Consider the following 17,291-nt stretch of genomic DNA (forward strand, 5'->3'; position numbering starts at 1 on the left):
ACAAATACTGTTCTTCTCTAGGGACTTAGGCACAGGGTAATTTTGAAAATGACAGGCAGAGGAAGAGGCAGGCCATTCTGCAGGGATGGTAGGGGTCGGGCAGGTGCACCAGGCCGGAGCCTAAGAAGGAAGTTGGAGAAGGCACATGCGATTACTTCAAAGGGCGCACCAGAATTGGTTGAGTGGCTCACTCACCCTTCCGCTTCTGCACCCTCCTCATCCTCTGTATCTGCCCCCTCCTCACTCTCTGCTGTGTGTACCCCCAAATACACCACTATCACCACCACAGCCCCTATACTCGAGTCAGAGGAATTATTTTCCCATCCATTCCCAGACCTTATCGATGCGCAGCCATTCTTGACATCGGATGAGGAAGAGGAGGTAGCAACGGTAGACACCCAGCGGTCTGATGACAGTACCCAGATTATCCCAAGGAGGGAGGTCCCCGCTGTTGCTGCCTACTCCGAGATCTCAAATGTCAGTAGTGGTGAAGGTGAAAATCATGACAAGTCGATGGATGTCACGTGGGTGCCCACAAAAGAGGAAGAGGAGGGGAGTTCAGAGGGTGAGTCGGAGGAGCAGAGAGGGAGGAGAAGGAGGAGAAGCAGGCAGAGCTCGCAGTGCACAGGAGGCAAAAAGCAGACTGCAAATCTATCTGGAGCGAGCCATCCACCATGCACGGTCACTTCTGGCGCTCCCAGGATGCCGGCACATGGCTCCGCAGTGTGGGCTTTTTTTAACGTGTCAGCTGCTGACAATAGTATTGCCCTCTGCAGCCTATGCTGTCAATGCATACGTCGCAGTAAGCCCAACACTCACCTAGGGATGAGCGCCTTAAGAAGGCACCTGACCTCCCATCACCGAGCCCAGTGGGAGCAATGCTGTCAGAACCCACAAAGCCACACTCCCGATGCTCCACGTCCTGCCTCTTCTCCTTCTCCTCTCTCCTCCCATTTGTCCTCCACTCCACCTTCCACCGTCCAGTCATCGCGTTCATCTGGCAGAAGGCAGGCTTCATTGGGCCAAATATTTAAGCGTAAAAAGTTGATGACGCCAGATAACTCTCTTGCCAAACGGCTGACCGCTGGCTTGTCGGAAATGCTAGCCCTCCAACTACTGCTATATAAACTGGTGGACTCGGAGGCCTTTAGAAAATTTTTGGTCATTGGCACACCGCAATGAAAGGTCTCCAGAAGGAAATATTTCTCCCAGAAGGGCATCCCAGAGCTATATGGCCACGTTCAGCGGAAAGTGAATATATCTCTGGCACACAGTGTCGGTGCCAAGATACATCTGACCACAGACACGTGGTCTAGCAAACACGGGCAGGGAAGGTACATAACTTTTACTGCCCACTGGGTGAACCTTCTGACGGCCGTCAAGCATGTAACCCGCGGCTCCCGTGTGGATTTGGTGTTACCGCCAAGGATTGCATGCAGGCTTGCCTCTTCTTCTCCTCCTCCTCCTACTCCATCCTCAGTATCCTTCTCAGATGACTCCTCCTTTTCCACTGCTACCGCCTCTTCCGCTGCGCCCCCTAAGCTCCTCAGAACCTATTCAACGTCCCAGGTGAGACGTTTCCATGCTGTGCTGCAGCTGTTGTGCCTGGAAGCCAAGAGCCACTTCTTTCAGCTCTGGGGTCACAGGCCGATCAGTGGCTAACTCCTCTCAATTTGACAGTTGGTAAAGTGGTGTGCGACAACGGTGCCAATCTGCTGAGCACGCTGAAATAGGGCAAAATGACACACGTGCTCTGCATGGCACACATCCTGAACTTCATCATGCAGTGATTCGTTGGCAAATACCCCGGGGTCCAGGACGTCTGTCGGGACATTTTAGAAGATCTTACACGGCCATGGCTCGCCTTGCTGACATTAAGCAGCGACACCACTTGGCCGTCAGATGTCTGATTTGTGACAGCACGATGTGCTGAAACTCCACCTTGTATATGCTTGATAGGCTGCTCCAGCAGCAACGTGCCATTAACGACTGCCTGTACGAACTCTGCAGCAGGACAGGTTCTGGGGAGCTTGGTTTATTTTTCACCGCGCCAGTGGCTGCTCATGCGAGATGCATGCAGACTTCTGCGGCCATTTGATGAGATCACGAAACTGGTCAGTCATAGCCAGGGTGCCATCAGTGACATCGTACCTTACGCCTTCTTTCTGGAGCATGCATAGCATTGTGTCATTGATCAAGCCATCGAAGAGCAGGAGCTGGAAGATGAGGAAGTCGCAATGCTGAATGAATTCCCATCTGAGACAAGTCAGCAGGAGTCTGAAGAGGAGTCAAAGGAGATGGTGGCTGGGGGGAGGAGGAGGAACAAGAAGAGCAGGCTTTGAGGTGCACTAAAATTTTTGGGGATCCCTGGTGTTGTCCATGGCTGGTGGGAGGAGACCGAGGACGGCATTCTCCTGGGCAATAAGCAGGAGTCAGGGCGCTCCACCGCTTCCAATTTAGTGCAAATGGGGGCCTTCATGCTCAAGTGTTTGAAGAGGGACCCCTGTATAAAAAGCATAAAGGGCACGGACCAGTACTGGGTGGCAACGTACTTAGAGCCCCGATACAAACACAAAATGGCAGACATGTTACCAGCATCACAGAGGCCAATCAGAATGCAGCATTTCCAGGCCTTTCTGCGAGAGATGCTGCATTCTGCTGTTGAGGGTGCTGGCAGAGGAATTTCCACCCACAGCAAAACAGGTGCGGGTACCAATCCTACCGCACCTGCAAGAAGAGGGCAGTTTGAAGATGTCTTGGTCACTTCGGATATGAGATCATTTTTGCAGCCAACCCATCAACAGCCGCCCTCCGGATCCAGCCTCAGGGATCAACTAGACCGACAGGAGTCAGCCTACATCGGGTTAACGGCTGATGTGGACGCTCTGAGAATCGAGGAACCCCTGGACTACAGGGTGTGCAGGCTTGACCTGTGGCCAGAGCTGGCACAATTAGCCATTGAACTCTTTGCTTGCCCCTCGTCAAGTGTCCAGTCCAACAGGACTTTTAGCGCAGCAGGGGGGGATCGTGACCGATAAGCGAACTCGCCTAGCTTACAACAGTGTGGACTACCTCACATTTCTAAAAATGAATGAGGCATGGATCTCGGAGGAATTCAACACCTGTGACGACCACGTGTAATTGAATTTCCTCATGCCAGCCCACACATATCCGCCACCACCCAGAACAAAGAATGGTCCTTGTCTTATGTATATACAGCGGAATAAAAGGCCTTTTCTGTAAGGTAAATACCTAATTTATGGGGCATCTACTCCAGTGGCCTACAATAAAATTTGTATCCAGTGACTGCCTAATGTTCCTCCAGCCACATAATCACAAGTTCTTTTCTGTCAGGAAAATGCCTAATTTTTGGGGCCTGTACTCCAGTGGCCTACACTAAAATTTTTATCCAGCGACCGCCTAATAAACCTCCAGCCACATCATCACAAGTTCTTTTCTGTTAGGTGAATGTCTAATTTTTAGGGCCTGTACTGGCCTACAGTAAAAATTTTAGCCAATGACCGTCTAATGTACCTCCAGCCACATAATCACAAGTTCTTTTCTGTTAGGTGAATGCCTAATTTTTGCGTCTGTGCTCCAGTGGCCTACAGTAAAAAAGTTTATCCAGTGACCGCCTAATGTACCTCCAGCCACATCATCCCAAGTTCTTTTCTGTCAGGTGAATGCCTAATTTTTGGGGCCTGTACTGGCCTACAATAAAATTTTTATCCAGTGACCGCCTAATGTGCCTCCTGCCACATAATCACAAGTTATTTTCTCTCAGGTGAATGCCTAAATTTTGGGGTCTGTACTCCAGTGGCCTACAGTAAAAATTTTATCCAGTGACCGCCTAATGTACCTCCAGCCACATAATCACAAGTTCTCTAAAATTGCCCCTGATCAAAATACATATTTGTTGTGGGAATTATTATGTGCATTTCTAGTAAGTGGAAAATGCAAATGTGATCGCACACTACATCCAGCACTCTGCCCTCCATGCTGGATGAGACATTGGTTTATATTTTGGCCAAAGCATAGTAAGCCACTCACCGCGTCAAGGTCGTCTCAATTGAGTGGTCCCTAACTCTTGTTCCTACCTGTTCATGGGCCATGACAGCCACATAAAATCCAGGGAATGCAGGTCAGCATGCAAGCTAAGTACACTTTGCTTGTAACCCCGTCCGGTGCCATTACAGCTTTCATCGGATCCAGGGATGCAAGTACCAACATGCACGCTGAACCCACCATATACTTCTCCTGGAGCCAGATGGCTAATGGTAGGTTCTATATAAGCGGACTCAGTTTTATACTGACTTTAAAACCAGCCTCCAGGACAGATTGACTGGTCAGGTGTGCTTGACTCAAAGGAGATCGCCACGCCTCCAATATATGCTACAAAGAAAAAAGTGGGGGGTTGAGTCAGCACAACCTGCCTGCAGGTGCAGATCACTATGGCGAAATACATATACAAACGGAAAATGCAAATGTGATCGCACACTACATCCAGCACTCTGCCCTCCATGCTGGATGAGACATTGGTTTATATTTTGGCCAAAGCATAGTAAGCCACTCACCGCGTCAAGGTCGTCTCAATTGAGTGGTCCCTAACTCTTGTTCCTACCTGTTCATGGGCCATGACAGCCACATAAAATCCAGGGAATGCAGGTCAGCATGCAAGCTAAGTACACTTTGCTTGTAACCCCGTCCGGTGCCATTACAGCTTGTACTTAGCTTGCATGCTGACCTGCATTCCCTGGATTTTATGTGGCTGTCATGGCCCATGAACAGGTAGGAACAAGAGTTAGGGACCACTCAATTGAGACGACCTTGACGCGGTGAGTGGCTTACTATGCTTTGGCCAAAATATAAACCAATGTCTCATCCAGCATGGAGGGCAGAGTGCTGGATGTAGTGTGCGATCACATTTGCATTTTCCGTTTGTATATGTATTTCGCCATAGTGATCTGCACCTGCAGGCAGGTTGTGCTGACTCAACCCCCCACTTTTTTCTTTGTAGCATATATTGGAGGCGTGGCGATCTCCTTTGAGTCAAGCACACCTGACCAGTCAATCTGTCCTGGAGGCTGGTTTTAAAGTCAGTATAAAACGGAGTCCGCTTATATAGAACCTACCATTAGCCATCTGGCTCCAGGAGAAGTATATGGTGGGTTCAGCGTGCATATTGGTACTTGCATCCCTGGATCCGATGAAAGCTGTAATGGCACCGGACGGGGTTACAAGCAAAGTGTACTTAGCTTGCATGCTGACCTGCATTCCCTGGATTTTATGTGGCTGTCATGGCCCATGAACAGGTAGGAACAAGAGTTAGGGACCACTAAATTGAGACGACCTTGACGCGGTGAGTGGCTTACTATGCTTTGGCCAAAATATAAACCAATGTCTCATCCAGCATGGAGGGCAGAGTGCTGGATGTAGTGTGCGATCACATTTGCATTTTCTGTTTGTATATGTATTTCGCCATAGTGATCTGCACCTGCAGGCAGGTTGTGCTGACTCAACCCCCCACTCATTTCTAGTAAGTATTTGGTGGCTGCAAATATGACCTGAAGGTTTTTCAGGTTTGCCTGCCATTAAAGTCAATGGGGCCCACCCCAAACGCGCGGTTCGGGAACATTTGCGAACTGTCCCGGCCGATGTTCACTAATTACCACGACCGGCATTAATGCCAATCGCGGTGATTAAAGCCTTTAGATGCCAGGATCAAGTGAGATTACGGCATCTACAGGGTGAAAAACACTGAAGCTTGCGCTTACGGGCTTTTTCCTGGGATCCTCTGCGGCCAGAGAGGATACTGGTAATTGATTTAAATATGCTGGGTGTCACTGAAGAGACTCAGGGCATTTAAGCTGCAATTATTATTTTGGCCACCAGGTAGAACAACATAAGAAATGAACAACTCTCAGTAATAAACCGATTTTGAAAATCCATGATTGTTCAGAATTAAAAAAAAAATATTATTTTGTAAGCTCAAATATGAGCTTCAAAATCATAACAGAAAAATAAATAAAAAACTGTTAAATATCTAAAAAATAAAAAAATATAAAATCATCCCCCTTTCTGTACAATAAAAAAAAAACATAAATAAGAAAAAATCTAAACATCATGGGTATTACCGCCACTGAAAACTGCCATACTATTAAAATGTAAAAATAATTTTCTAATACGGTGAATGGCGTAATGGAAAAAAGGGTCAAAATTGCCTATTTGCCATTTTTTCATTGCTTCTCTTACCCAAAAAAAATGTAATAAGATGTGATCAAAAAGTCAAACACACTCCAACATGGTAGAAATAAAAACTAGAGAGAGTGTCCCCCAAAAAAATGAGCCCCCATATAGCTCAGTAGATATGGGGGTCAGAATATGGTAATGTGAAAATAATACATTTTTTCAAATTAATTTTTACACTATTTAAGCATAAAAAAAACTATACATATGTGGTATCGTAATTGTACTGACCGAGAGAATGAATGACAAAGGTCAGTTTTTCTTCAAACCGAACGCCGTGGGAACAAAACCCATAAAACAGTGGAGGAATAGCTTTTTTTTTTTCAATTACACCCCATTTGGATTTTTTCCTGCTTTCCACTTCTTTGTATGCCATATTAAATGGTGGGATTATAAATTACAACTTGCCCTGCAAAACATAAGCCCTCATACAGCTAGGTGAACGGAAAAATATAAAAAATAATTGCTCAAGGAAGATAGGGAAGAAAAATTTAAATGCAAAAACTAAAAAATCTCCGGTATCCTAAGGGTTAAAGGAAACCTTTCACCATGAAAAGCAATGTAAGCTACAGGCAGCATGTTATAGAGCAGGAGGAGCTGAGCAGATTGATATATAGATTTGTTGGAAAATATTCTGTAAAACTTGTGTTTTATTTATTTACTGTATATATGGGTCCTAGGTTCGCATCAGACCAAGGACAACATCTGCATGGAGTTTGTATGCTCTCCCCGTGTTTACGTGGGTTTCCGCCGTGTACTCCGCTTTCCTCCCACACTCCAAAGACATACTGATAGGGACCTTAGATTGTGAGTCTCATTGGGGACAGTTGGATGCTAATGTCTTTAAAAAAAAAAGCAGACTGATGTACCAGCCCTGAAAAGGGATTTTTGGGGTGCTGTCAGGACGCTGTCCTTACAGAAGATGAGTCTGTGGACACAGAACACTGCCCTAGCTAACACTTTCCCTATTAAATCAGCAGCAGCAGCACTGTCCCTCCTCTCACTGAGAATGCAGCTTCCGAATGAATCTAAAATGGATGCTGTCCAGGAGGTGGGAGGGTCTGGGAGGGGGGGTCTGCTGCTGATTGGCTGGAATGTGTCTGCTGACTGTGAGGTACAGGGTCAAAGTTTACTCAATGATGACGTATAGGGGGCGGACTGAACATCGCATATGCTAACAAGCTATGTTCGTCGGGAACTATTCGCCGGCGAACTATTCGGGACATCTCTACTGCTGACGTCTCTCCCTGCAATAAGTACACTGGAAAATGGCAGAATCCAAGATGGCTGAGGCTATTTTTAGGGCTGTGACATCACAGGGCTGGCTGGCTGCTGATTGGCTGCATGCATGGCATTATGGGTGAGCCCGCCTTCCCAGAGTTCCTTGCTCCATGTCCTCACACGTGCAGCAGCTATTTTAGGAAAAAATGTGATTCATTACCACAAATTGATTTCAATCAAGGCATAAAACATGTTAAAGATAATAGATATGGGAGGCCCCCAGAGGTAAATTTCAAGCATCATAGCAAAGGGTCTGAATACTAATATCCATGTAAAATTTTTGTTTATTCTTTGTAATAAATTTGCAAACATTTCTAAAATTCTGTTTCCATTTTCTCATTATGCAGTGTTGAGTTCAGACAGATGGAGGAAAATTAGATTTTTTAAATTTAATCACAAAGCTGCAACATAACAAAATGGAAAAAAGTGAAAGGGTCTGAACACTTACCAATTGTATTGTAAGTAGTGTTGATCGAGCGAGTTCGGCTAGAGCATTGTGATGCCCGGCCGAATATCGTGTGTGCTCCAGAGCGATTCTCGAGTCAGTGTATTTAAATTTAATTTAGTCTCTATTTCAAAAAAGTTTCTGGCAGGATTCGAACTCACAACCTTCTACATTACAGCTACGAATGTTAACTACTACACTATAGAGATGCATGACTAGTTACCAAAATAAAATAAAATATGAGACTTCTGCTGTATAGGACCACTTACTAGTAGTAAGTATGCCTATACAGCAGAAGTCTCATATTTTTTTATTTTATTTTATTTTTGTAGCTGGTCATGCAGCTCTATAGTGTAGTGGATAAGGTTCTTGGCTGTAATGTAGAAGGTTGTGAGTTCCAATCCTGCCAGAAACATTTCAGAAATAGAGGCTAAATAAAATTTATATATTTAATATTTTTTTTTAGTAATTGAAAAAAATTTGTAATTATTAAAAAAAGAAAAAAAATATATATAGATAAAATCATACTTCTGATATATATGAATAGATAATATGTGGGAAACTACTACTGATATTTTAGCTATAATATATTAACAAATATTATAATATATTATATATTCTAAATATATAATAATATATGTAAATATATTATAGCTAAAAACTTATATATACAGACCTGATCAAAAGTTTAAGACCACTTGAAAAATGGCAAAAAATAAAATTTTACAGTTGCAAGAAAAAGTTTGTGAACCCTTTGGAATGATATGGATTTCTGCACAAATTGGTCATAAAATGGGATCTGATCTTCATCTAAGTCACAACAATGGACAATCACAGTCTGCTTAAACTAATAACACACAAATAATTAAATGTTACCATGTTTTTGTTGAACACACCATGTAAACTTTCAAAGTTCAGGTTGAAAAAATTATGTGAACCCTTGGATTTAATAACTGGTTGAACCTCCTTTGGCAGCAATAACTTCAACCAAACGTTTCCTGTAGTTGCAGATCAGACGTGCACAACAGTCAGGAGTAATTCTTGATTATTCCTCTTTACAGAACTGTTTCAGTTCAGCAATATTCTTGGGATGTGTGGTGTGAATCACTTTCTTAAGGTCATGCCACAGCATCTCAATCGGGTTGAGGTCAGGACTCTGACTGGTCCACTCCAGAAGGCGTATTTTCTTCTATTTAAGCCATTCTGTAGTTGATTTACTTCTATGCTTTGGGTCGTTGTCCTGTTGCAACACCCATCTTCTGTTGAGATTCAGCTGGTGGACAGATGGCCTTAAGTTGTCCTGTAAAATGTCTTGATAAACTTGGGAATTCATTTTTCCTTCGATGATAGCAATCCGTCCAGGCACTGACGCAGCAAAGCAGCCCCAAACCATGAGGCCCCCACCACCATACTTCACAGTTGGGATGAGGTTTTGATGTTGGTGTGATGTGCCTACTTAATCCTGTTTTGGAACTGTTTTTTTGCCATTTATTACACTTGCTATCTGGTTCCTTGGTGTTTGTTAGTTCTCAGTGCATATAGAGGGTATTCTTGTGTTTTTGACCTGTCTTGTTTGCATGACTATTCTCTTGCCTTTGCGTCTCTGTATCATGTATGTGTACTGATTGTTTCTGACATTGAAATTGGATAATCTTTTTCTGATCCGGCTATTAGACTCGACCTGTCTTCTGTACCTGCAAGCAACTACCTGGTGAATGGTGAACCTAACTAGTCAATCCAGAACAGACCCATACTACCCACAGGAAATGCTCAGGGCAAGGGGGGACAGGGAACTTAAAGTGGCCATGGAAAAAATTCTAAAAGTGGCCCCGTTTTGTAGTCAGGACCAAATTGAAGGAAGGCAGAGCCAACACAAGTAGGTGGGGCCAGGAATATCATATTGTGGCACATTATACCACCCCAACAGAGCCAAATACCACAGCACATCACAAAATACTGCCGCCAGCAGCATACAATACATCCCCGGCTGGCTGTGAGGAGGGTTCACCAGGAAATTTCCCGGTAAGGTCTATGGCCAATCCACCCCTGGCTCAAGGTTAACTAGTTAGGTTGATAAGGGGATTGCTGTTATCAGGGTGGCTATTCTGCTGTAGGCAGGGCAAATTTGCCAGCTCTTATTAAACCAGGTAGCTAGTGCCATGTGTGGCAGTGGGTGCATGGTTTGCTGGACAGGTTACTTGTAGGTCATTAGTTTTGCAACAACATTTATATGATAAAGTTTTAACTGTCTGTAGCTGCCACTAGTCGGGTTGAAGTTTGCTGCATATTGTTTTATTTTTTATTTTAAAATATCACTGAGCTTTCAGCAAACTTTTGATAGGTCATAGAGACATATCAAAGTTGTTGATTGGGGGAGTCTAAGTTCTGAGACCTTATCACTAGAACAAGGAAAGAAAAGCGCTCTCCTTGTTCTCAGAAGCGACAACTTTCTATTTAGTCCATCTCCTGCAATAAGGAAAGAGCTTGCTATATGAATGCTTCTCTCTCCTCGTTCTAGCAATCGGTGGGGGCCTCGGCACTCAGAACCCCCCTGATCAAAACCTTTGATATGTCACTATGACTTATCAAAAGTTTGGTGAAAGCTCAGTGACCCTTTAATGAATAATTGTTTGTAGCACACAGCTAAAATCCTTGTAGTGGTGATTTCAACTGGAGAACTGTAGCTGTATGCCAAAAATTCAAGCTGCAGTCTCTACTAGAGATGAGCGAATTATTGAAAAGTTTGATTCAGCTGATTCGTTGAATTTTACAAAAAAATTCGCTTTGTGACGAATTACTTTGTCACAAAGCGCATTTTTTGGTAAGTAGTGGGTGCAATGACAGGGAGCTGCGATAGCACTGCTCCCCATCATTGTACCTCTCAGATGCTGCGTTCATACATGATCGTGGCAACTGAGTGTAAAAACTGTCTGAAATTAACATACATTTTTTTATTTATTAAACTTACCGCCTCCATTTGCTTGCGGCGCGCACAGGACTGAGATCTTCAATCAAGATGGTGGCTGGTGGCCCGTCGCGAGCAAATGCAGGCGGTAAGTTAGAATTTTTTTGTTTTTTACACTATTTCAGATTAAATCTTTTCACTACCACGAAGCATGAGGAAATTTGGCTTCGAGGGATTCGATTCGCTCATCTCTAGTCTCTACATAGACATATTTAAAAAATTAATCTGCACATTAATTTGGACCAATATATATTTAAAAAAGTTGTATTCAAAGGTGGTAACTCACTTTGAATGCAACACAAAAGAGTAAAGCAATTGTGTTTAATAAGTGCCTTTATGATTTTGCTAATTTGAATTGCAATATTTTGCAATTTATTACAAACCAAGATCTGTTAATTCAAAACCAGTGTGCACTAAAACAGATTTTCCAAATGTCAAAATAATATGAAAGGCCCTGATGTATTCCATTTACGGTATATACACAGTATATAGCATGGGAAAGATAACAGTGAGCATGGTGTCATGTAGAGTACATGATGTTCTTTAATTCCAGGTGCTTAATACTGTGCCTCCTGTTGAAAATCTATTTTCTTCTTGAGTAATATCGCAGATATCCTTTAACGGAAAATGTGCTATTTGAATTCATTCATGGAAAGAATGTGTGGTGACTTCTTATTCCGTATAGTAAATTCAGAAAAGTTAGCTTTGCATTGATCCCCATCCAAGAACACAATTATGGCCTTTAGTTGTTTATAGTCCATCATTTTATGTTTATTTCAAAGCACTCATATTTATTTACTATGAACAGAAATTGCTGAAATTGAAAGTAAATTAGTTTAGTGTAATTCAAAAATGGTGCTTATGGACTGCAGGAGGGTCCAAATACCACATGTAGTATTCATAGCATCTCTGGTGTTTTCAATCTTTAAAGCATTCTCTCCAATGAAGTGACAGCTAGATTTTGCATTGTAGTGCTGCCTAAAGTTGGATTTGCACACAATCATTTTTGCTATGACCTGGCAGGAAGATGACTGTCTGTGGTGATAATCATGATATATAACTGGGCAAAGTGAACACTTCCACTGGATGAGATCTGCTGCAAAAAAAAAGAGCTCAGATTATCACTATGGCTGTAGCTTGTATTCAGTGAATGGTTAATAAACTGCTTGATTGAATGTTACTGGTATGGAAAAGCACTGGTTTGGGAAATTTTAACAATCTATGGAAGTTGGCTAAAGTTGAATTATCATTTTTTTCCTGGACTAAAACTTCAATGCAAAATCATCAAAATTTAAAGGGGTTGTCCGGGTTCAGCTCTGAAACCTCTTCTTTACTCATTTACTCTATATGAGTGGAGCATCGGTGCATTTCCTTGCTCCGATGCTCCCACTTGCCTTGCGCTGCATTGCACAGGACAAGGTCTATTTGTTTACTGCTGGTGACGTACATCACCGGGACAGATGGGCGGTGTATAGTACTGCCCTAGGTTGTTTCAGAGGCGGGTAACACTAGCACTATACACCCATCTGTGCCAGTGACATCACCGGTCTCACTGCTAGGTGGAATTCTCCACCTAGCATAGTGAGGAGAAGCCCGACACGCTATGTTTATATATGCTATATATATAGGTATGCCATTAAGGCAAAATAATGCTCCAATTTCATTATATCCAACTATAATGCAGTAATTTGTATAATACATGAATGTGTGATAATTATCAAAATAAGGTCAATTAAGGCAATAGGTAAACATAAATAATAATCTCACTTGAGCACTGTATTTGCCAAAGAGATGTGAATAAAATTCACATTGCTCCCATTTAGAATGCTAGCAGAACCACAAATTGCACATCCTATACCCCCCCTGACATGTTCCACAGTTCTCTGTGTCCTCAAGAGTCTGGGGAAACTAGGACACTAACTATAATTGGTTAGTAATGTAATGCTTTGTAATATTCATGTTATGTCACCTTTCATGCAATAGACTTTGTTCACCTGCAGATGGGGTATGGTTGGCAGGGTTTGGCAACAGGAATAGAACTTACCTCCCTCTTGGTAGGAGTGGGCTGGGAAAATGAGGAGTGAGGGAGCATGTGATCCATCTCCCACTTCTCCAGGTCATGTGGAGCCACATAGGTGCATTAACAAGGTAACAGATAAAATTGCACATTTGAGATGTCAGGTTCCCTTTAAAAGTATGCTTTTTAAGATCTTGTCTTGACTTCAGCGGTTCTCCTCAAAATGAAAACATGAAGCATTTTAATGTCTTTTTATAACCTTCTCCTAATTCAATGACTCAGTTATCATTATTTTCAGATCTTCAGTAGCTTCTTAAGATGCATTTACACGCCCAAGGAGAAGCCGATTGTCTTGAAGGAAGCGTTCTTTCCTGACAGTCGGCTGCTCGTTCAGTGGGAGTGAACTGCTGCATATACATGCAGCGATCACCTCCACAGTATGAGGCCAAACGATCACTATTGCGATTGCTCATCGTCGTACATCTGCATTGTTTCTAGGCAACAGATCACTGTTTAGACTGCTGCCCAGAAACTATAATTTAGGTGCCTGCACGAATGACAGAATCACCCGATGATCAGGTGGTCTGCTGCTCCTTCAGACAGGCAAATTGTCAGGAAAGAGCGCAAGAATGTTCATTCACAGTAATCTGCCCTTAAGAGGACCCACAACTGTAGAGTTTAATTTAAAGGGTTATCAAGGCCACATATAGCTCAGTGTGCATACAAGAAATTATGTATGACACCAGTAGACTCCAATTTTAAAACTAGCGTAAACAAATGCATGCTACGTTACGTTATAAGAAACAAGGCGGCACTATGTAAATAATGGATTACCTATCTGTACAGGAGTTGTATCTTGCTGTTCTGACTGCTACAGACAGACAATATTCTGTATTTTTCAATGGTATACTGCTGCTGTAATGAAAAATAAAAACACAACCTTTATGGACGTGTCAGATGAGATTGGGTGGAAATACGGTATCATATTCTCTTATAGATTTTGGATCGACAGTACTTGGCTGAACAAGCAAACAACTAGTCTTCAGAGGTTAAATTAAAAAAATATTTCCAAGACACTGTATGTCAGATTCAGCCTGTGCAACAACAAAATAATTTGGGGATTCTTAAATTAGAAAATATCTTAAAGATGGCTAATTAACAACATGTTCATCAGATTTACACAACAAGATGTAGGCCACGGTGGCCATGATGGAACTGTTCAATTTAGTGAATTGTTATTTAAAATAAGCATAGTGGTATGTTTTTAAATGCCAGCTTAAAAGACCAATTACTCCAAAGCTTTGATGCACTATTTTAACTTAAATGTTCATGTCATCTATTCCTCTGAACATTTGAAATTTGCTACCACAAGAATTCCGTAAACATCTGTTGTTCCTTCCCTTTTTTTCCTCTCTGCAAACGTTCATTTCCACAAACATGCACCAATCTGACCGATGACGCTAAATGAGAGTGTTTATAATGGATGCAATCACAACCTTACGCTGATAGTTAATGTGTTCCAGATAAAATCTTCTTTTATGCTGAATTAATAAATCGAGAGGTCACTGGTGAAAAACTCTCTAGGTTTCTATACTATTAGGTTCATCTTCCCAGAGAAGTCTCATGTCTTTATCATTAATTTGCTAAGATTTAGGTTTTAACAAAAAAAGGACTTGACAACAAAAGAAGTGATTAGAGATGAGCGAATTTCTCAAAAATTTTATTTGTCCGGTTCGCCGAATTTTTAGAAAAAATTTGGTTTGATACAAATTTTTTTGCTGCAAATCGCATAAAAAAACTGCTATTTCCTGGCTGCAGAGAGGATTAATAGTAGTGTAGAACACTGTGCTTTGCAGTAACGTGCATAAGGAGTCTGCTGTGGTAGTAAAATAATACAGTGAGTCAGTATGACATACAGATTACAGGCGTCGCTCTTAGAATCACTGCACACATCACTTATTTGGGCCGTTACAGGGCCAAAACTGACCAAATAGCTGTAGTGAACTCAGCCTTACAGGTCAATGTTAGCATCAAGAAGAATGGCACTCCTTTTACACTGTCGGCAGCTAATTCCATATAGATGTCTACAGAACCTCTTCTATTAAATGCTTATTCAAGTAGAGCCCCCCGACAGAGAGGAGAGGGTATCAGCAGTAAGTTTATGTTGACGTCACTGAATATTTTGCCCTTCCTCTAAACCATCAGAACAATAACCTCCCAAGATCCTGCATGTGGAGCATCCACCTTCACTTGGTCAGCTTTTGGTCAGTAATCCATCAGTATTGCTAAAGCCCAAAAATGCAGGAGTGGATCCAAAACAGAGATGACACATGAATAGAATATTTGCATGTCTTCTGTGTTTTGTACCCACTCCTAATTTTGGCTACCAAATCATAAGCCAATTCTGATGCAAAATAGGGACCATGTCATGCAGGCCTTACAGCTGTTACATAGACAGGATACGTTGTGCGTCTCATTTTTCCTTCCTTCTGACAGATCAGGAGAAGGGTCAAATAAATGATTATGTCAGCCAGGCCGATAGGCAAAAGAGTTGCCCAGTCACGAAGTGGGGAGGGTGTAAAAAGCATGAGAAGTCCACAGAGTGGCCCTATGACATAGTGGTGAGGTGGTGAGGTGTATGCAGCATGATGAGACCACAGAGTGGCCCAATGACAGAGTCTGAAGGTGGCAGCAGCATCAGGAGGCCACAGTGTGGCACAATAACAGAGTGTGGAGGTGACGACAGCAGCACATCAGGAGGAGGCCATATGGTGGCCAAATGACAGAGTGTGGAGGTGGCAGCAGCATCAGGAGGTGACAGAGTAGCACGGCTGAGATAGCTCAATAATCTGGCAAGGGAGGAAGTGACATGGTCTTCCTTAACCGCCTCAGGACCGCCGTACGCAGGATTGCGTCCTGGTGGTGGCCCTGCTATTCTGGGTGGACGCATATACGCGTCATCTCGCGAGAGGCAAGATTTCCTGTGAACGCGCGCACACATGCGCGCGCGTTCACAGGATCGGGAGGTAAGCGAGTGGATCTCCAGCCTGCCAGCGGCGATCATTCGCTGGCAGGCTGGAGATGCGATTTGTTTAACCCCTAACAGGTATATTAGACGCTGTTTTGATAACAGCGTCTAATATACCTGCTACCTGGTCCTCTGGTGGTCCCTTTTGTTTGGATTGACCACCAGAGGACACAGGCAGCTCATTAATAAGTAGCACCAAGCACCACACTACACTACACCCCCCGTCACTTATTAACCCCTTATTCACCCCTGATCACCCCATATAGACTCCCTGATCACCCCCCTGTCATTGATCACCCCCTTGTAAGGCTCCATTCAGACGTCCGTAAGTTTTTTTTACGGATCCACTGATGCATGGATCGGATCCGCAAAACACATACGGACGTCTGAATGGAGCCTTACAGGGGGGTGATCAATGACGGGGGTGATCACCCCATATAGACTCCCTGATCACCCCCCTGTCGTTTCTACAACGAACTCCTCTTCTCCATGCACCCTGACTGGTGGGGGTGGCATCAAAAAGCGATCAGGGAAAGTATTCTCGACAAATGGTTTGAAGAGTGAACAATGTGTGGAGGTGGCATCAGGAGGCCACAGAATGGCACAATGGTAGTGTGCAGGTGGCTACAGCAGAATCAGGAGGTCACAGAGTGGCACAATGACAATGTGGAGGTGGCATCAGCATCAGGAGGCCACAGAGTAGCACATTGACAGGAGGTGGCGGTAGCAGTATCAAGAGGAGGCCACAGGGTGGCACAATAACAGTGTGGAGGTGGCAGCAGAACCAGGAGGCCACAGAGTGGCAGGAGGTGGCGGTAGCAGCATAGAAGCATCAGGAGGACACAGAGTGGAACACTGACAGAGTGTGGAGGTGGTGGTACCAGCATCAGAAAGAAGCCACAGAGTGGCACAATGATAGTGTGCAGGTGGCTACAGCAGCATCAGGAGGCCACAGAGTGACAGAATGTGTAGGTGGCAGTAGCATCAGGAGGCCACGGAGTGCAAGGTGACATAGTTTGGAGGTTGCAGCATCATCATGGGTATACAGCTTTTCCAAGGCAAACTCTGCCAGTAGATCTTCAATGTGGGGTGGCAGGGTACTGTCCAAGTATGCCATCACCTGCTGGTTCAGGTCCTGCTCCAGGTCTAGCTGCTGATGGTGAGTAGTTTCTTGACTAGGCAGGTTAAAAAAGCTGCTCTTTGGCAATTCTAGACTCAAGTTGGTGCCGATGGAGCTGGAACTGCTTCTACCCCCCCATCCTGCCACAGCAGCCATGGCAGAGGAACGTGAGCGCAGAGGGCTCCCCTG

Source organism: Bufo bufo, chromosome 5 (genome assembly GCF_905171765.1).
Source record: "Bufo bufo chromosome 5, aBufBuf1.1, whole genome shotgun sequence".
In the NCBI taxonomy this organism is placed as follows: Eukaryota; Metazoa; Chordata; class Amphibia; order Anura; family Bufonidae; genus Bufo; species Bufo bufo.